At 58.0% G+C, this 21,394-nt stretch overlaps 1 long non-coding RNA gene across 1 annotated transcript; it reads left to right on the forward strand.

Moving 5' to 3' along the window:
* Positions 1–2,236: 2,236 nt before the first annotated feature.
* LOC138923537 (uncharacterized) lies at positions 2,237–9,246 on the forward strand. The gene is made up of 3 exons (XR_011437268.1): positions 2,237–2,445; positions 2,940–3,079; positions 5,961–9,246. It is a non-coding gene; the product is annotated as an uncharacterized lncRNA (long non-coding RNA).
* The last annotated feature ends 12,148 nt before the right edge of the window (positions 9,247–21,394 follow it).

The raw sequence follows: 21,394 nt of genomic DNA on the forward strand, positions 1-21,394 counted from the left end.
TTTCTCTGTGAAGTTATTTTTTCACTTCATTCAGAATGCCGCCTCCGTAGATTCTGTGTTGCCCTGGTTTTCCGTGGGGGCGTCCTGGCGACCTTTAGTTGTGTAGTTCCTGTGGTGCGGGTATTCTTAGTTCACTCCATGTAATGAGAGTAAACTCATTCCTTTCTGTGGGAGGCGCCCAGCTCGGTGCTGCACGGCTGGCGCTGGGGCTGGGGCTGCCACAGGGCTCGAGGCCCTGCCCTCGGGAAGCCCCCTGCCGGCTGGGGCCCCCAGATCCCAGGCCTCCCACACCCATGTGGTGGCTGTGGCGTTTACCACTCGCCCAGCCCCTCCCTTGCACGAGGCTGCAGAGATGCCACTCTAGCCACAGTTGGCTTGCCTCTGCAGATGGAGCTGTTCTGACCAGCGAGGCAGGAGGGAACTGCTGCGGTTCCTGGGGGCGATGTCTTTGCTGTGGAGCCCCCTCTTGCCCTGGCTGCTGCCATTGCAGGGGATGCCTGGTGTAGGAAGCCGTGAGTGGCAGAGCAGAAAGATGGAGGGAGCAGGTTCCCTGACGTCCTGAGCCACTGGGTTAGCCAGCCCTGGAGCTGCACCTCCCCACCTCTGACCTCTGCCGTTCACAGAGGTGAAGCATCTTCCCTGGGGAGCCAGGGGGCCGAGGTTTCCTGTTACTTGGTGCCTAGCACATCTGGGACTATCCCTTCAAGACAAGCCCTCTGGCCTCCCTATCCTGGGAGCAGACCTGGGGCCGCCCGCTTCTCCTTCCTCTTGGAAGGGGAGCATCTCCTGAAGGATGGAGTGGGAGCCCCAGGCCTGCCTAGGCCCCCTGCATGTGCAGGGTGTGCAGCCTGGTGGACCACGCCCATGCGCACCTGCTTTCCTTTTCCAGTGTGACTCACGGAGACGTGCTGCAGTGGGCACGGACGCCTGGCTCTGTGATCAGTACTCCCGGATTTAAAACCCAGCTCCAGAGCTGCCTGTCCTGGGGCACACGGGGTGGCCCTTGGTAAAATGAGCTGTTCCCCAAGTCTTGGGACAGACAGTTTGCCCTGAAAAGCCCCAAGGATACATCCTAGTTGGCGTCAGCAGGGGGTGTTAGATGATCTCGGGTCTCCTGGACACCTCTGGGAGACACCTGCCCCAGCCAGTGGTCATGGTCTCTGCCCATCTTGGTGGGGTCCTGCCAGGCTGAGGGGACTTGCCTATACCCCACCAGGATTGCAGAAATGGCCTTGGTAGGCCGTGTCACTGGATCCAACTTCTGAGTTCCAGGTACCACTTCTCACTGGCCCCTAGCACCACCATGCCCCCTGCCCAAAGGTCATGGTAACATTGGGCATCACGCGCCCTGTAGCATTGTAGCCGTGCACCACGTGTCTGTGCATGTACACGGCCAAGTGAGTGCTCACCATGGCAGCCTGGCTGTGGCCTGCCCGGGGAACTTGCCGGGGGACGGCTCTGAGCTTGGAGCATCTGATGTGGAAAGTGGGACCTCGTGAGTGCCTCACCGAGCCAGGCGGGCAGCAGGGCTTGCAGCAGATGGCCTCTGTGCCCGGGCAGCCCTGCCTAAGTTGCGTTTCCTCCAGAGACCCGGGGAGCCCCGCGGGCTCATATGTGTACTGCCCAGGCAGCCCCTGCCCTTTCCCAGAGCCCTGTCACCCCGTCTGCTGCAGACGAAATACTTGGGGAGCAGAGTGGTTACTGTAGGGACCGGTCTGACACCAGCTGGAGTTGGTCAGGGTTGGCAAGATAGGAGGTGACCGCTGTGTCCTAAGGGCTAGGTGGACTTTCACCCAGTGGCTGGTGGGAGGTACATTTAGAGGCCACGGGCTGAGTCATTGTCTGGTGCTAGGAGTAGGGAGGCACCCAGAGGAGAGGGTTCTGGGGGATGGGCAAGGGAGTGACCTCAGGTCACGTGCGTGGTACATCTTCCACTTGCCCTCCAGCGTCTCTCTGTCCTCCACCCTCCGTGGCTCTGGCTGAGGGGATCCACTCCCACCTCAGAGGTGACCCCCTCCCCCCATCTCTCCTCATGAAAGACCCCGTCACCTCAGAGGGGACCAGGAGCTGGGGCTGTGCTTCTCCTTCCCATTGACCTGCTCCTGGGGTGGCTGCCCACCGAGGGTCACCATGCAGGGCCGCTACTGCCACAGTGCGAACAAACGTGGTCCCTGCAGGAAGGCCCCGTCTGGGTGAGTGTGCCTTAATGCATCCAGCTCATTTCTGGTGTTTCTTGCAGGTTCTGTCATTAGGGGAAGAGGCTGCTCGCAAGGAAGTGCATTACGAGTGGGCGAGCCGCGGAGTTTCCCAGCTCCTGGCTCCCCTCTCATCACTGTGGGCTTTTTTACCCTAGCTCAGTCTAGTGCGGGAGACAGAACTTTTGGGAGGCCCTGGACCAGGAGAGGCTGGGTTGGCCTGCAAAGATTGCTCCCATCTGGACAGGAGGTGAGTGCTGCCTGCCACTCCCTCAAGTCCTGTTGCCTTGGACAGTATATCTGCATTGTTACATTTAAGCCTCACCACCTTGTGGGGTGTCTGTGATCTGGTGCCACAGGAAGCAAACCAAGGCTCAGAGGGGTTGAGTGACTTGCCCAAAGTTGCACAGTTAGCAACTTCCAGAGTCAGGATTCAAACCTGGCACTGCCACCTCCCAGGAGGCTCTTTCCTGGCAAGGCCCTTGACCAGAGGGGACATGTGGGAGTTAATTTGGGCGTGCATTTATTTCTCACCTTCCAGTGAGGGTAGAGAGTCCTGCCCTCCAGTTGTTGGTGATGAGTGAAGTGTGCTTTCAAAATGAATCCGTTTCAATAAAACAAGTCAGTTTAGTACAAAATATTAAACAGGTGATTGTTTAGTTGGTGCGTGCAGGGGGCCAACGTCACAAAGATGGTACCTGAATGATCCCAGTTTGGACGTCACTGCCCTCTAACTTCTTCCAGAATGAAGGTCAGACAGCATCCACGTCTCACCGTGTTGATCACAGAAACCCCGCCCTTGTTCGCCCTCCGCTGGGGGCTGCAGGGGCTGCGCCTCAGTTTCCTTGTTTGTCAGACCTTGAGGATGCGACAAAGAGGAAAGGGTGAGTGGGTGTTGGGGGCTCCCCAGCCAGGCCCCGGCAGGGGCTCAGCTGTGCAGGTGACCGGTGTCGATTGCTGCAGTGCGGCTGGCTCCAGAGAGGACCGTTGGGCTGCTCCTCCCAGGCGGCTCCGTGTGTTAGGAGGGGAGGCGCATCAAACCACGTAGTAATCCCCCGGCCTCTTGTGCCTTGAGGATGTGGCCTCCGGGGTAGCTGGGAAATTTCCATGGCCTGGGTAGTTGGGGGTCCAGTGATTTTTAATCCAGAGAGGCCGCAGTGGGCCTTTGTGTAGGGCTCCAGCCCCGTCTCGTCAGATGATTTGTCCTGGGGTGGGGTGGCCAAGCGTTTGCCCACGTGAGTTTTTTCTGCTGTTTCCCCCTGCAAGCCGTCTGCGCAGCGCGGAGAATGGGAGCTCTGTGGCCAGGGTGGAGGGCGGGGACTCACGGGGCGGAGGAACTGCACCCTCGGTTGGAGCTAAAAGCACCACCTTGGTTCACGTGTTCAGCACATACTTACTCAGCCCCTGGAGAGGGCTGAGCGCTGTGTGGCTGGGACCCTGCTTGGTGCTCTCCAGAATGCCCAGCAGGCACCAGCACGTCAGGATGGACGAGTGGTAGTGCTGGCAGGGCCCGGGGCTCAGCTGTGCCAGGCTGGAGTAGGGGGACAGGGCGTCCTGGGTGGCTGGGGCTGTGGAGAGGAAGAGAGGGTGACACACAGACAGTCCCAAGTTGCATGAGCGCCATCCCTCGTGGGGGTCTGCGTCCCTGTGCTGGGGTCTCTCGTGGTTGCTCAGGGTTTGCGATGCGTGTCCCTCGTGTGTCAGCATCTGCTGTGGATCAGTGTTAAGACGACTTCACGGAGAACGCAAAAGCAACCTAAGAGCACGCTGCTGTTGCTGTTGCTTGAAACAGCCTGTTGACTTCTAAATGTGCAAAGGAAAACATTTCGTGTTTACCCACGTATTTACTGTTTCCTGTACACTCTGCTGCTTCCTGCGCATACGAATTTCCACCTGGCCTCATTTCCTTTCAGCCTGAGCTCTCCGTTAGCATGTCTTATAGTATGCTGTCCCTCTGGAAAATGTCTTTATTTTGTCTTCATTCTTCGAAGATGTTTTAGTTGTGTATAACATTCTGGCCTGGCAGTATTTTTCTTTTAGCTCTTTAAAGTTGTCATTCCATTGTCTTCTGGACTCCATGGTTTCTGATAAGTGAATCATGGGTTTATTGCTGCATCCTCTGTGGAGTGGATGCTTGTTCTCTGGCTGATTTTAAGAATTGTTTTCATCTTTAGTTTTCAGCAGTTTTATATAACGTTCTTCATAAGATGTAATTTCCTTTTTATTTATCCCAAAGTTTGGTGAACTTTGTAAATCCCTGGGTTACTGTTTTTGATCAAATTTGAAAAAAAATCAGCCAATATTCTATAAATATCTTTTTCTGCTCCATTCTCCCCTCTCCTCATAGGACTCCACTCATCCCTGTGCTAGGGCGCTTGGTGCCATTCCACAGACCGCTAGGCTCCGTTTATTTTAATCTCTTAGCCTGTGTGCCTCACTTTGGATGACTTCGGTTTTGACTTGTCTCTGAGTTCATTGGTCCTTTCTTATGTTTCATTCAACGTACTGTTAACCCTACTCAGTGATAGATTTTGTAATAATTTCAGATATTGTAGTTTTCCTTTCTAGGATTTTCATTTGGTGATCTTTTTGCAGGTAATTTCTCCTGAAATTTTCCATCTCTTCAGTCATTATCCATCAAGTTTAAAGTCCTTTTCTGCCAGTTCCAGCATTTGGGTCATCTATGGGTCTGTTCCTTTGGGCTGGTTTTTCTCTTGACTATGAGTCACATTTTCCTGTTTCTTCCTATGATTAGATTTTGTTGTTGTTGTATACTGGATGTTGTGGATGCTTTCCAGATGTTGTAGAGATTCTAAATTCAGTTGTCTTCCTAGAAGATGGCTGAGTTCTGTTTTATTGCTCGTTTAATTATCAGGGAATCACTTTGGGTTGGCAGAGGCTTGGCATTAGGCTTTGTTAAGGCAGATGTATCTCTGTTTTGCCTTTATTCTGATTTCTTTTTCTTTTTTTTGAGGAAGATTAGCCCTGAGCTAACATCTGCCACCAATCCTCCTCTTTTTGCTGAAGAAGACTGGCCCTGAGCTAACATCCATGCCCATCTTTCTCTATTTTATATGTGGGATGCCTACCACAACATGGCTTGACAAGCGGTGCATGGGTCCACACCTGGGATCTGAAACAGCAAACCTCGGGCTGCCGAAGCGGAACATATGAACTTAACCACTGCACCACCAGGCCGGGCCCTATTCTGATTTCTTATTCCATGTCCCTGTAGTCCTGGACAGGTCCGTCCTTCTACAGTGGGTCTTTCTGGGGTTTCATGGGAAGCCAAGGTTTTTCCTGGTGCCTCTAACTTGGCAGAACTTGAGTTCCAAATTCTGTCTTCCCTGTGGCATGCAGCACTGCACGCTCTGCTCAGCTGTACTTCTGGCTCTTGTCCTTGGCCCTTTGGACTGTCAGTCACTCCTGTGCGATTTAGGAGTCAGCCAAGGATTTCAGAGCAGTTTATATGCAGATTTTGGAGTGCCCCCTCTGTGTGTCCCTCCTCTCCAGGATTTTCCCCTCAATTTCCGGTTGTTTTGGCAGCACTGAGCTCTGTCCACCACTCCTCAGGTGATGAGCCAGCAGCTTTCTGGTTGACCTCCGTCCTCCGTGCCCTGCGCAGTCGGCAGTATCCTTTAGGGAGAGCCGTACCAATACAGATAGTACCTGTGTGCCCGCTTCTCTCAGGGCCACACTCCCCTCCGGGTCGTACCTGTGTTTGATCACTCTCCAGTGCCTTCAGCCTTTCTTCTTTTCGTCCAGGGTGACAGTTGTTACTAACAGAAGAGCTTGTCCTAGACGAGCTGCTCCGTGAGCACTGGGAGCCAGAACCCTGTGCCGTGAGATTCGAAGGAGACGACCACCACATCTGTTCTCCCATCCTGATGGCCAACCTCCACTTCTCAAAACCTGAAAATCATCCTCAGCTCCATGGACGAATCCCAGCTGCTTCCCTTAGCGGCCGGCTAGCTCAAGCTCATCTCCCCGCACTTGCTCTGACCCCTCAAGACTTCAGCTTGGACCGCTGCTTGTTCCTGAACCCTCCAGACCTGCGCAGCCCCGTGGAACCTTCTGCAACGGTGGGAGTGTTCCAGATCTGCGCTGTCCAATGTGATAGACACTGCACTGGCCACTTGAGATGTGGCTGCTGAGACTGAGGAACTGAGTGTGTAATTTTATGTAATTATGATTGAAATTCAAATAGCCACATGTGGCTGGTGGCTAACACATTGGACAGAGAGAGCTCTAGACCGCCGCTGCTCAGAGTGTCGTCTGACAATCAGGGTTAGCCTCGCCTGGGCATTTGCTAGAAATGCAGAATCGTGGGCCCCCCGCCCCGGCCTGCTGATCCGAATCTCTGAGCTGGGCCCCAGCCCGCTGCAGCCCCCTGTGTTTACCGCTCTCTGGGTGGGGTCTGGTGCTGGGGCTGGGGAGGTGCTGCTGCGGTGCGCTGCACACCTCAGCCTTTTCACATGCTGTTCCCTCGGCCTGGAAATGCTTCTCTCTCTTCTCTGCTTAGCACAGTCCTGTTGTTCAGAATCCAGGTAAAGCCAGCTCTTGGGGAGGCCCTCTCCGTTGGCCCCTCTGCCGCACCGGTAGGATGGCGCCGTCATGCTGCGTCACCGTCTTTCGTTGAACGGTCTGTCCCCGGGAGCGCCTCGGGTGGGAGTGACCCTGGTCCTCCCTGTGTCCAGCCAGGCGCAGGCTATTTCGGATGCTCAGAACTGCCTGCTGAGTAGCCCCCGGCCTGGCGAGGTCTGCGCTGCTGCCGGTGGCCTCTTTTCTGCCCTGGCACTTTGCTTTGGAATCAGGGTTTTGGTCTTTGGAAATCCTTATGGCCATTGGGAGGGTTCAAGTCTTAAATTTCCTTTCAAGGGCTAATTTTTTTTTTTTGCTCCTTTTTTAAGAGTATAGATTTTTCGTTTAGTTGGAAGAGTCAGGAAATGCAGATGTTGCTGTGGATGGTTCATAATTCCCCGAGGGGTGAACTTGTTGAATCCGTCTTGAAAGTGGGGGCCCTCAGCCAGGACCACGGCTGCTGACACAGGCGGAGGCGGGGCACGGGCTTCTGTGTCAGAGCGGTCCCCGCAGGTCCTGACGCCTGGACTCAGCATTCTCCCTGCCTGTGCGAACGCCCTCCCTGGGAGCTGCTGGGCCTGGGGCAGGCCCTGAGGGAGGGGTCAGGGCTGGGATCCTGGCCGCTGGGCAAGAGGGGTTGCCTCCGATCCCACCTTGGGTGGGTGCTTCCAGCCCACACGGCTGCCCCGGGCCCTGGCTCCGTGAGTTCAGTGGGGGCTCGGTTCTCCGTCCTCAGGGCCCAGGGCCCCAGCTCCCGCTGCAGGCCCTTCCTCAGTCCCGGAACCCAGCCTCTGAGACTCACCCCATAGGCCACACTGGGCATTAGCAGCCTGCTGCACCAAGCCGGCTACCAGGCAGCGGGGCAGAAGCGGGGTGCCAGGAGAACCGATTCAGGGTTGGGAGAACAACAAAACCAGCCCAAAAGATGTGGGTGTGAATGTGGCCTCAGCCTCTTTGAGCTGCATGGCCTTGAGCAAGTTACGGGAGCCTCAGTTTCCCCTCTGTAAAATGGGAATGGTGACGTCTGCCACATGGGGCGAGAGACTCGCATGTCCACCCAGTGCAGACCCTGGTGTGTGGGAGGGCAGGCCCAGTCTCCCTCCACCTGAGACGCTTGAGCCCTTCAGCCGGTAGAAGTCAGCTGACCTCAGCCCCACTCGCTGCTGCCCCTCTGGGCCAGGCTCCTGCTGGGGACACGGAGGAGCCTCACGCCTGGCCTGGATCTTGAGGACCCCGAGCCCAGCAGGGACCTCAGCCGTGCCTAAGCACTGTGCCGGGAGAGAGGAAGGCAGATTCCGGGGGTCCGGGGGGCGCTGGGCCTTGCTGAGGAGGCAGGGAGATGGGAGGAGGAGACGCATAAGGGTGTTTCAAATGATGATCCATGGTTGGGGGGGCGGGGTGTGTTCCAGGCAGGGAACAGCACTGGCCAAGGCACAGAGACAGGCAGGAAACGGCTGGGTGCAGGCGGTGGGTGAGGTGGGCACGGGGTCAGGCTGCAGGACACACAGGTGCTCACACCTGCCACCTGCTGCTGCTTCCTTCCGGGACTCCCTGCCCTCCTGCCCCAGCTTGCCGACGCCCTAGACAGGCTGAGTCCCCACTTCTGGGGCCCATGGTAGCATCTCCTCACAGGCCTGGCGATGAGGTCAGGGCCTTACCTGCTCAGCCACTGGGGCCCCGGCCCCGTGCTGTGGTCACTCAGTGAGGGTTCACCTCACAGAACCCTTGGAGAGAGGCATCTTCCAAAGGCAGGCTTGCTCTCCTGATGCTGCAGAGTGGTGCTGACACCTTCTGAAGGCACCAGACTGTCTCCTGGGCCACAGAACTCCGTCCCGAGGACAAGGTTCCCCCACTGCTTCTCTCCCACACCCTTGGCTGCACCAGGAGACATGGCCGCGAGGAGGGGTCTGGGGGACAGGCAAAGGGAGGGGGGCTCAGAAGGCACCCTCATGCACACACCCACCCCAGAGATGTCCAGGGTCCTTGCCCTCCGTGAAGCCACCTCCTGGGTCTGCTCCAACCCCAGCCTACGCCAGGCCAAGGAGTCCACGGGGCTCTGTGCTGGAAGCTTCTTCCTACAGAGGAGACACTGGCCATTCTGTCCCTCTGTGACCCATAAGCAAGGATGCAGGTGACAGACGGCTCTCTGTGGGGCGCTTGGAGAACTGGCACTGCCTGTCAGGTCCTCAGACGGTGAGAAGCAGGTGACTTTTCTCATCACCCTTTTTGCGAGGGCTGCTAGGAAGCTCAGAAGCAAGTTGTTCTTTATGGAAACATCAGTGGTATAAAGTGTTACCAGCAGCCCCACAGCTGCTCACTGCAGCCAGCTCTGCCCCGCAGCAGGTGCGCTCAGGCCAGTCTCAGGCTTCCCAAGCCTCTGTCACGTCGTCTGCAGAATGGGCTCAAGAGAAACAAGCTCACAGGACTGTTTGGGGAATTAAATGAGATATTTTGTGAGAAACACTCTTAACAATGCGGTTGTCATGTGAGGCAGGAAGTGTTGATGTTTTTCTGCTTCTCAGCGGGAGGTGGAATGAGCGTGAAGGACCAGTGGGTGGCACTAGGTAAGGAACAGATTTTTCCTGGCGGATGGATAAAAAGTTCCGGCAGCCCTAGCAGGTAGTAACTGACTGTTGAGAGGTCTCGGATCTGGGTCTGCTGTGGGCATGGTTCAGCTCCCAAAAAAAAGGGCAGCAAAATGCATTTGGGATGTTTTGAAAGTGGAGCTGGGCAGCAGACACCCCAGGAAGGTGCAAGAACTCCAGGTCTAGGTCTGAGATGCCGGCAGAAGGCGAGGGGTGCAGGTCCCGAAGGGCAGGAGGTCTGCCTCACCCAGCCCACGCTTACTGCGCACCCACAGTTTCTGAGCCCCTCCCTCTCCCTAGGCCCCCCTTGGTCATGGGGTGCAGAGAGCAGTGACCATGGTTCCCACCAGGCTCGGGGATGGGCACCTGAGGGAGGGTGCTGGGGGCACACGGTTCACGGCAGCTCTGCATGTCTGGGGCATCCTCCAAGGGCCCGGAGGGGCTGGAGGTGGCAGCTGTGCCCAGGAGGAGTGGCTGGGGCTGGGCGTAGGGCTTCAGCCAGGGGAGAGAAGAGACAGTCCCAGGGGTCTTGGGTGGAGAACAGAACAGCTTGTTCTATGCCACCCTCCATACGGAACACGGAACATCCAACACGGAAGCCAGACCGAGGGCAGATTTCTGCTCAGCCCACGAAAGAAAAAATGTTTGGATCAGCAGAGCTGACAAGAGGTGGGACACACTGCCTCCGGGGAGTGAGCACCCTGTCATCAAGGGTGTGCAAGTGGAGGCTGCACGACTATCTGGCAGGAATTCTGGGGGATATCTTCCCTGTTGATATTTGGGGGTGGGGGCGTGAACTTGATCATTTGCAGATCCCTGTTAATTTAGACAGTTTGTTTCTGGGAGTGGACATCATGGTGGAACTGTGGGCGCTGTGGAGCCTGGCCGTCGGGACCCAGAATCTCCTCGTCATGCTTCCAGTCTGCTGTGTGATCTCAGGCAAGCCCCTCACCCTTCCTGGGCTCCAGTCCCTCCATCAGTAAAACCAGAGGGCTGCTCGAGTGGCTCCTGAGGCTGCTCTCGGTGCTGACACCTGCTTGGGTTTGTGCACCGATGGGGTTGATGCCACCGCGGGACAGCGGGGGTCCTGCCTCTTCCTGGATCCTTGGGGAGGGAACTCCCTACTTCCCGGGAGGAAACACATCACTGGTCCTTTAGGTAGCAGCTGCATTTGCCAACAGAAGGGCTGTGATTGTCTTTTTCAAGGAGAGAAGATAAGTTGATTTTGATGACTCATCACGGGGCATTCTCCAAAATGGGTCTGCGAACTCCTGTTAATCGGCGACGGTGGCTAGTGGTGTGTTTCTAGAGCACTCCCCTGGTCATGACTTCAGAAATCCTCCTCCGTAGTCCATGGAGTCGTTTTCATGGTGGGCAGGCGCCCTGAAGTGGAAACGCTGTCCTGCCTTCTCCCTGTTGGCCTTGGTTGGCCACATCTGGATGCTTCCGGCAGAGTGGTCGTCAGGGCCGTGGCGAGGGACCCTCTGTGTATTTGTTGTCTGCTGCTGTGTAATGAATTGCAATGAACTTCACGGCCAAAGGAACACTGTCCTCTCACAGTTGCTGTGGGCCTGGGCTCTGAGCGCGGCTTAGCCGGGTCCTCTGCTCAGGGCCTCATCAGGCTGCTGCTGTGCTCTTGGCTGGGGCTGTGCTCTCAGCTCAAGCCTCACTGGTGAAGGGCCTGCTGCTGAGCTCACGTGGTTGTTGGCAGCATTAGGTGCCTTGCTGGCTGTCGGCCAGAGGCTGGCCTCAGCTCGCTGCCATGTGGCCCTGTCCTGAGGCCCGTTCACCGCGTGGCAGCTTCTTCAGAGCTGGCAAGGGAGAGCGCCCCCTGGCAAGACTGCTGACACCCTCTCGTTTGGTTACTGCTGAAGTGACGGCCCATCACCCTTGCAGGGTCCTGTTGGTTAGAAGCCAGTTGCAGGCCCTGCCCACACTCTGGAGGTTACTCGCGAACACAGGAGGTGGGCCATGGGGCCACTCAGAGCTGGTGCTGTTGTCTGGACCAGCCCACGCCATTTTATCCACCCTTCAGACGAGCACACCCTGCAGCATGGGCAGGGGCTGGAATCCCATCAGAGTGAGACGCGGGCATGCCCTGTGCGCCTCACACTGGCACATGGAAGGTGGAAGAGCTGGGTTGGCATCACGGGCTGTGTAACCATGGGTGGGCCACCTCCCGTGGGGGCTGCTCCCTCATCCGTAAAGTGAGGAGGGGGTGACCTTGAGGGGTCCCAGCCCATTCTCTGCTGAGGATATCTGCCCCCTGCCCCCGGCTGCAGGTGCCACATTTGGGGGGCTGCTCTCCCTCACAAACCCTCCTGTTCTCCAAGGACACTGACTGGGCCCTCCACAAAGTTAACCCAGGTCTGACACTGTCTACCTGGCATAGCGTCAGACCCCACAGGTTAAGGGCTCTGTCCCACAAGACTCCCTCCCCTCCCCCCCTTCAGATGCCGGTCACAAGTCCAGGTTGTCACTTGTGCTTTGGACCTCCTGGCTGAACATCAGAGGTTCCCATGACCCCCTCCTCGGGTTCCATCATTTGCTAGAGTGGCTCACAAACTCACAAAAATGGTTTACTTACCTTATCACACCTGCCACCTCCCCACAGCCCCTGGCAGGGGGCCTTCCATTCCGCCAGCCCCCAGCCCCAGCTGATGGATCCAAGCCTGAGGAGCTGGCCCAAAGGAACTGCCCAGAGCGACAGGTGCTTGCTCAGTGGAACCTGAACCAAGGGGTGTGGAGTCTGGTCAGACAGAGGGTCCTAGCAGCAAGGCCATACGGGGCTGTGTGCCCAGTGGCGAGGGGCAGAGCATGCTGGCCCAGATGTGACCTCTGGGGCAGTCTCCTGACCTTAAACTGTAGGTGATGGGTGGCCCTCCCAGGTAGAGGACTGAGTGGGGTGACCAGGCCGCACACCTCGGAGGGCCTGGCGCCGAGTCGGTGCCCAGTGAGATGTGGAAGTCTGCTGCTGTGTACGGAAGCTGGCGAGCAGTGGTCACGCTGGGGCTGCTGTGACTGTGCGGGGGGAGCCTCACCCCGGGGGAGGCCGGGCGAGTTCCATTGTAGCTCTGCTGACCGAGCCTGAGATGGGTTTCTTTTTATTTATTTATTTTTGTTCTTTTTTTTCCTTTTTTTTAAAGTATGGAAGCTCAAGTATAAGATGTAGATGTGTTTTTAAGCTTTACAAAAAAAACAGAATAAAACAAAAACTCCTTTTGCATTTCATAAAAATTGACAGAAAAGCTCTTGGCCAGAAGAGCAGAACGATCAGCAGGCCCCACCCCCTACCCCCACAAGCACGCGGTCTTCGCTGCACAGGGGCCAGTGTGCAGGACAACGCTGAGGACCACCTCTCCTTTATTCCAGAGCTGTCCCCTGTCACCCTTAACCCCCAAACCCAAGCAACTCCCAAACACATGTGGAATCAGATTTCCAGTTTTTCTGAGATGGGGTCTCAGGGGTCTCTGTGGTGCCTGCCCCCTCGGCTTCCTTGCCTGTAAGACTCGGGGTGGATGGAGACCCCCCCAAGGCTTTCTTAGTGGCCCTGGAGAGACAGCTGGTGGTGGACGGCTGAGGTCACAGGGTCAGACAGAGCCGGTTCACACCCCTACCAGGAGGGGAGCAGGCTGTGTCACCTTTTCTCCTCACAGTCCCCGCAGGTGGGTCCCCTCAATGTCACCCTCTTTGTGCTGACGAGAAGTCTGACACAGAGAGGCTGAGCCACTCGCCCAAGGCCTCACAGTATACGGCGGCCTGGAGCTGGAACCCAGGTCTGCCTGGCTGAGTGCACATGGGACACGGAGGGAGGAGGTGCTTTCGCAGCCCTTTCAGGAACTTTACAAGGGGATGAGGCTGGAGCGAAGTCAGGGGCCTCCCTGAGACTGAGATCCACAGGGGTGTCATTGAGCTCCCGATGCCGTCCCCTGACCGATACTGCCCAGAGCGCTCGGAGTCCAGAGATGTTTTCAGCAGCAGGGGGTGAAGCAGAAGGAATTTCTCCTAACCCCTCCGTGCCCCAGAAAACGACTTGGACGGGAATCCACTGTTTCTTAACTGTTGAATCATCGGGCCTTGACTGCTGAAAACAGAGCAGCACCCAGAGCCTTCAGGCCAGGCTGCAGAGCCGCGACGGTCCTGCAGGGCCAGCCAGCGAGGCTCGGCCAGGGCGCGGCTCCACGCTTGTGCCGCCTTCACCTGAATTAACCTCTGTTCTGGGGTCCCTGCGAGCCAGGCAGGTCCCTCCCTCGGCTGGGGCCTGCTCAGGCCGGGAAGCGGTGACTCTGCACCGGGAGGCAGCCAAGTGCTGCGTGTGCACTTCCTCCCCTCCCCGTGCGCCTGCGGAGGCTCCGGCAGGGAGCCTGGGAGACTTTTCTTGGCGTAAAGAGAAACCACAGCTTGAGCTCCAAGTGGGAAGAGCTGCCTGGTCCGCGGGGCGGCCCGCTGACCGGCCGAGGGGCTTGCGGGAGCCTCTGCGCCTTCGGGGCTGGGCCTTCTCATTAGACTGGCCGGCGGAGCCTGCCTGGCCACGGGTCGAGGGGGCGGCCCGCAGCCTGAGGACTGGAAGGCCTGTGACCACGCCAGCTTCCCCGGCCTGGCCTGAGCCTTCGGGGGCCGGATTCCCCTCAGAAGCCCCCATGGAGCAGGCCTGGAGCTGTGCTTTTCCAGGCTCAGGGGACCCAGCGGAGGTCTCCCTCCACCGCATGCCTTGCGCACATGGTCACAGCAGAGTGATGTCTTCATGCCCTGTGAGCTCCTGACCCGGGCCAGGTGGCACGGTGTCCTCACCGGGAGTTTGAACGAAGGATGAGTCTCTGCTTGTGACTGGGCTGGTTGTTCAGAAATCCAGGATCACGTGGCAGCCGTTTATTCTGCCGTGAAACGCTCCATCCACAGCACAAGGCGGAGACCCGAGAGGAGCGTGGGCACTGGCCAGTCTGGGGTTCCCATGGTGCCCGGTTCTCGGCTCCTGAGCCCTGAGCACCCGCCTGCAGCTCTGTGACAGCCCTGCCGCCCTCCCTCCCTCCATCCCTTCCCCCACCTCCCCCCGTCTCCCTTTATTTTTTGGCTGAAGCTAGAGTTGGTTCTGTTACTTGCTTCCAAAAAGAGTCCAGCCTGGGGCTGTGTGAGTCCCCCTGCCCCGGGTCTCAGGTCCCTCTGCTCTGCCCGGAACCTGGGGGCAAGGCCGTCATCCGTTTAAAGGAGGATCCTGGCTCTGAGGGCCAAGATCAAGCTTGAGTGTCCACAGTTTGCGCGGGCTCCTTCACCGCACCCCCTGCCGTCCCCCAGTTATGGACCCGCCCTCAGCCTGGCAGAGCCCTCAGCCCGAGAAATGCTGGGCCCCAGCACCCCCTCGGACGTTGGGGATGGGGACGCACACCTCTTGGGTCTCCTCCACGTCTGCCCCTGCAGCTACCTGGGGCCTGCGGCGGTCCCTGGAGGGTATTCTGGGCTGTGAGAGGCAGGGAGGTGACGTTCCAGGCAGGGGGCTGGGGGCCGTGAGGGTGGGCAGGAGCCACTGGCCGTCCTTGGCTGTGGGTTGTTGTTGCGCCGTGGAACTCCCTCCCGAGAGGTCCAGCCTCAGAGGTGAAGCCTTTCACAAACCTGAAGCCCGCTCGAGTCACGTCTGAGTGCAGGGCAGATGCTCAGGAAGCCCCGGTGGGACTGGACGGAAGGGAAGCCTGTCCCTCTAACCCACATGGCCATGGCGTCCTGCGGACCCCGACTGTGGCCGTGCGGTTGTAGGGACGTGGACCGCGGCTCTAAAGGGCGGGCCGGCTGGGCACCTTTGACGATGTGCCCACAATAACCCTGCTTGCCGCAGGCCCTGAGACTGGTCTGTCGGGTTTGGGACACGCCTTTCCCTCCCTGAGCCTCGGTGTGCTCACCTGTAAAGTGGGGGAGCAGCCCCTCTCCAAGCCAGTGACGTTTCCTTGTCCTTGGGCTGACTGTCCTTTAGGGCCTCTTTCTCTTCCCAGCCCCAGGCCCCATCCCGCACTGCCCTGAAGGGCTGGCAGCTGGCAGGACCCAGAGGGGGCCCAGCCAGCCGCTTCTCTCTCAGGCAGAGGACAGATAATGTCTGGTTTCCATGGAAATTGGAAACCAGAACACAGGTGAATCTGAGACTTTGTAATCCAATCTTGAGTAACCAAAGAAACACAATGAAATCGTACATCTAACTCCAGCCAGTAGGAGTTGGGTTTTCCCCACAGTCCTGAGGACCCGTACCCCCTGTGAAAGGGGAGCCCGAGGTGGCGGGGAAGGAGTCTGAGCCTGCTCATTTCCCGACAGGCAGGACAGCTGAGGGCTGCCCCCGCTGCCCACTGGGCCGTGCTGGACGTGTGACACATGGGAAACACTGGACAGGCGTTGGCTATTTCTATACCAGCCTGTGTGTGGCAGACAGTCTAGGGACCCTAGAAGCAGAGCCTGAGACAGGGATTCTGGTCATGCGATTCATTGAGTGTGCTCTCAGGATGGGGCAGGGCAAGGAATTAGGCAGAAAAGTGGTCTCGGCTGGAGTCATGCTGCAGCCTGACCCCAGGAGCTCTGCAGGGTGCACTGGACCGCCTGGGGAGGCCAACCTGGGGCAGTGGCTCCCTCATGCCTCCGTGTGCCCTGGGTTGGGGAGGCCCTGACGGAAGGCAGTTTCCCCTGTAGGGGCACTTGTGAGCCAGCTCGGGCGGAGGCTGTAGTGGCCGGTGAGGGAAGTCAGGTCAGGACGCCAGGGGGTTCCTCTGCAATGGGGTGCCTGTGCCCATTTCACAGGTGAGGAAACTGAGGCTCAGAGAGATCCAGAGCTGGCCCAGGTCCCATTCCAACCCCGATGAGGCCGAGCCCGGGCCTGGCCACCTCACACCACTGTCCCTGTGAGGAGGAGGCTGTCGTTCACTGAGCCCCAGCCATGCGCCTCAGAGGCTGGTCGGACTGTCTCCATGTTACGGTGCAGAGATGGCAGCCAGGCCCTTGGGCCCCACGAGGAAGGTCTCACCGGGGAACCAGAGCAGCTTTGAGATGTGCCCCGATGTCAAAGCCTAGCTGGCATGGCTGCTGGCCACACAGCGGTTTAACCCAGGCCTGCAGGTGGCCACCTGTCACTTAGTTGGGATGTGAGAGGGTGGCACGGTGGGGTGGGGTGGGGTGGGGACTCGAGCTGTGGACGTGCTGGGTTTGAGCTGACCGTGTAGCACAGAGGCGATGGGTCACGTGTCTGGACCTGGGGGCAGGCCCTGGCTGGAGACGGCACTGGGAGCTGTCCAGGTAGAGACGGTGTGTTGGTTTTCTCTTGCCCCTGTCACACGTTATCACCGGTTCAGCGGCTTCCACAGCCTAGGCTTGTTATGGGGTCTCGCTGGGCTGGAGTCAGGGCATCATCAGGGCCACCTCCCTCCGGAGGCTTTAGGTAGGAGCCACTCCTGGCCTTCTCTGGCTTCTAGAGGGGCCCGTGTCCCTCAGCTCCTGGGCCCTTCTTCCACCTGCAGGCCAGCCCTACAGGTGTAGGTCTGCCTCAGAGTCCGTGCTGCTCCCCAGCCTTCTTCCTCTGCCCGCCCCCCCCCCCCCCACCAGTGACCATTGGTTACCTGGAGAGAGCAGAAAGAAGGTGGCCTTGGCCTGAGACGCCCGGGGAATGAGCTCGAGCCCAGGATCTCGCTTACAAGGGTGAGGGTGGAGATAAAACTGAAAGGATGTGTCCCTGTCGTTGTATAAATGGCAAAAATCGGGAACAGCCTGCATGTCCCACATGGGAGACTGGTCACAGCTCATTGCTTCATCTGCCCGCTGGAACCCCAGGCAGCCACGTGGGGTCTGTGCTGAGCGACGCGGCAAGTGCCCCGACTGCATGAGGCTCTGGTCACAGCGAGTTGCAGACGAGCACGGATCCATCCCTGAAAGTGCTCACACTCAGAAGAGTCCTGAGGATGGGCAGGAAAATGTCAAAAGCAGGTATTGATCAGGGCCGCTGGTTTCCCCTTCATGCTGGTCTGTATTTGCAGTTTCATGGACTGTGGTAGTCAGAATAACCCCCCTCAAAGATGTCCCGCCTTATGTCGACACGGAAGCCAGCTGCCCTCTTCACCTGACCATCCCTGACCTTGGTGGGGGTGTCCCCCCTGGAGAGCTCAGTTGTGTGGATGAGCCAGGCGGCACTGCACTCTGCTTCCGATGGAGAGACCGACCCTGGTGAGTGACCATGTGAGTTGGCCCAGGGACATCCGAGGTGAAAGTGCTAAGAGCACTGGAGGACAGGGGTGTCCGGGGTGGGCTGCATCCTCGGGGTACCCTCTACTGTGCTCACAGTTGCTGACAGGCCTCCGTCTGGCCAGAGGCTGTGTGTTTCTCCATCTCCACCCTGGACCATGCTGTCTTGTGTCCTGGCCCCTGCTCCAGGCTGCCGTCGAGGGAAGGAGCTGCACTGGGGCTTGGGTGGGCAGTCACTGAGGGGCCAGTGCTGGGTGCATTCCAGGGGCAGGCCCTCTGGGGGAGGCTGTCGTGTTCTTCCCATGACAGACGAGGACGAGGATGCTCAGAAAGCTCGGGAAGCTTCCTAGGATGGTCCCTTGGCAAGGACAGAGCTGGATCCAGGCATCTGGCTCGAGCCTCCTTCTCTAGCTCCATAATGCCTTGCTACCCCCAGTGACATATCTCCTGACTCCTGCCCAGAAGACACCTGTTGGGACCCGGACTGGGGGGGCGGACCGCTCACATTTGGGAGGGCAGACGAGAAGCCAGGCGGACCCGCCTGGGGTCTCAGCTGGGCCACTTACTGAGTGTGATTTTGGGCAGCTTACTCAACTGCCCGAGCCTCAGTCTCCTCATCTGTAGGGAGGGCCACCAGCCCTTCCCCATGGGATTTCAGAAGGATAGGGTGAGAGGACAGTGGATCCCAGTGCCTGACGGCTAAACGTGCATATTCTGGATGCACTTGGGGTGCATGCTTGCCCAACATCTGAGCTCCCAACAGGAGGAGACAAATTCCTCTTCTGGGAGACTGGGACTTATCAGCCTTCGCATGGTGTCATCATTTCACTCAAGGATCCGGCCACACGAGAAGGTGTGCACCTGGCTTTGATGCAGGGAATTGCTCAAGTTGGAAGAACAGCCCGTCGACCCCAGGTACCCTGGTGAGCCCGTGTGCCCTGAGCCACTGCTAGAAGCCGCTCTCATGGCCCAGATAACACTCAGTGTAACCTGTGAGGGGCTGTGGAGGAGGAAGCATAGCCACGGCGTCCCCTCCCTGGGGCTGGCGCTGGATGAGGGGCCGGGCCTCCCTGGAGGGCACTTGGCCCTGCCCAGAGAACCCCTTCTTCTCTCAGCTGGGTCAGCTGCAGTCCCAGAAACTGGGCAGGTCCAGCAGGCAGGCCCCGGAGGGCTGGCCGGGTTAGTAGGAAGACCCGGGGGCCCGGGGTCCAGAGATGGCTGCCTGCCTTGGCCTGCCACCAACCACTGGCCAGTGGGGGATCTGAGAAAGTCTCCCCACTCTGGAAGTCAGGCTGCTCCTGGTTCAGTGGGGAGGGAGGCTCACAGCTTGTGAGGAGCTCTGAGCTTCTGGAAGGAGTGCCATTGCTCTGGTGCATGTGTCTTATTTTCCCTGCCTCCTGTGAGGCCCTCACACACCACCTCATCTGGTTGTCACAGCAACCCTCTGATACAGGCCTCAGTGTCCCAATTCTACAGGTGGAGGGACTGAGCCCCAGGACGAGCAGTGCCACGTTCAGGGCCTCAGAGGAGATCAGCAGCAGAGCCAGGACGAGAACCTGGCCCTCTGGCTTCCCACTCGCTCCAGCCCACCAGGGATGTCTGCAGATCCTGTGCAGGTCTGTGGTGGTGGTGGTGGAGGGGGACATGGGGTAGGTCTTGGAGGAAGCCCCCTAGGGCCCTGCGAGGTTTTGGCCTGGAGCCCCTGAGTCTCTGGTGTCATTTGTGGATATAGAGACACAGGGGGAGATTGGGGCACGGGGGGAGAATGGAGAGTTCCTCATGGCCAGGTCGAGGTGGGATGCCCGTTGACCCTTGCTGGAAAAGCAGGTGGAAAGGCCTATTCACAGACCAGGAGCAGGAGCAGGAGGCAGAGGGTGCCATGTGGGTGGTTTGAAGATCCCCGTGGACAACGATCAGAACAGGGGAGCCACCAGGCTGGGCCTGGTGGGACAAGAGCGTCCCCTCAAATGGTGGACCCACAGTAGCTCTCAGAACCCCTTCCTGAGAGCTGATGGAGATGGTTACCATGCCATGTGGATTTAGTGTTTCCCAGAGACTCTGTGGTCTTCATAACGTCCCACGTTCAGACTCTTCCAGATCCTTGTTTCTGTGTAGTGGGCTCCAAACAAGTCCCCATCCCATGGGGACGACTCCACTGTCAAACCTGTTTCCCTGTTATGGCTATAGCTGTTTTCCACCAGTTAGGAAATGCAGCGTGTGCCTCTCAGTGATCGGTTTGTTTCGTATAAAGATAATGCATGCACCATCATATTCGTTACCCTGCTCCAGCTTCTCCATCCTTCCTGCTATGTGTCTACCTCCACAGCTGGTTGGTTTGTTTGGTTGTTCATCCATCCATCCAACCATCCATCCTTTCTTCCTTCCATTCATGCATCCTCTATCCATCCATCTACTCTTCCTTCCATCCACCCACCCACCCACGCCTCCATCCGTCTTCCCATCCCCCAAGAATCCTTCCCCCATCCATCTCCCATCCATCCATCTGTCCATCCATCCACTCACCCACCCGTCCATCTGTTCATCCATCCTTCTGTTTATTCATCCAGCCACTGTTTCCTGAATGCCCACTTTGTGTTCCAAGTGTTATGTTGGGTAAAGGAGATATAAGACGCATACGGCATGGTTCTTTGTCCTCAAGAAGCTCACTTGTTCTCGTGGGGAAGAAACAGTAATGATGATGGTAGTTCACTTTACTGAGGACTTATTATGTGCCTGGCACACACTAGGTCTATCCAACGATTTTATGGGGTGCAGCTAACCCTGCTGGAAAGAGGCATGAGCAGAATGCCAAGGTGTCCCTGGGGAGGCCCCACTTCCTTTGGACAGAGCCTGTCAGGCTGGAATTGACGGACAAGTGGAACAGCAACAGCAGTGCCTGGAGCACGGGCATGGGGATGCTCATGCCGTGGAGCTCTCATCTTGGACAGGGGTGAGGAGGACCCGGCCGGGGCAGTGCAAATGGACCCCAACCTGCTGCCTTTGCTGAACGCATGTGCGTGTGAGAGAGTCCTTCCTGGGATGTCTGCCCACGCTGAGTGTGTGTCTATGGGCCCCTCGCTCTCAGGCTGTCCCCCTGACTGCACCCTAAGGAGCCTGCTCAGCAGACCTTCCGTCTGCCCCCGAGGGGTCACGCTGATGACTTGACCCGATAGAATATTTTGTGGGCAGGAGCCAGACACCAGCGAACGGAGAGGAAATTGGCCCTAGAAACCTTTCTGCATCTGATAATGCGGGAGTGTCTGCCTGCAGGGCCTTTGAAGAGGGTCTGCAGCCAAGGCCCCTCTTGGAATGTAGGGAACGCTTGGAGCTGGGCCCAGAAAGGTGCGCGTGTGGGCACACATGCACACATGCATGTCCAGGCACCTGCCTCTGGCCCGAAGATGCTGGGCAATGGCAGTCCTGTCGTCACTGTGAGGGAAATGACTAAGCCATCAACGATGAGACAGAAAGAGAAGCACTCTTATGGGACAGAAGCTCCAAGGTAACACCACAGCTCGGGGCTCAGGTTGGTGAGAAGGGCAGTTAATGTGGATGCTGTGCGGGCCATGGGCTGGGGCTTGCTGGCAGATCTTACTGGAAGGCTGGGATCTACATCCAGGTGGGCTCCCTCGAGGGCCGGCTCTGAAGGGGCTGCCTTGTGGTTCCACTTTCCGGACACCCTTCCCTGCCATTCAGAGAGAAGGTCATCCTACAGCCAGACAGATGACAGTGCGAAGGCTCTGGGCTCCTTCAGCTCCAAAAGGGGGCTTTTAGAGCCTTGGGCACCCCCTCCATCCCCTGAGCACAAACTCTGTGTGCCTGGAGCGAGCA

This window comes from Equus caballus, chromosome 3, assembly GCF_041296265.1.
Source record: "Equus caballus isolate H_3958 breed thoroughbred chromosome 3, TB-T2T, whole genome shotgun sequence".
Classification (NCBI taxonomy): domain Eukaryota; kingdom Metazoa; phylum Chordata; class Mammalia; order Perissodactyla; family Equidae; genus Equus; species Equus caballus.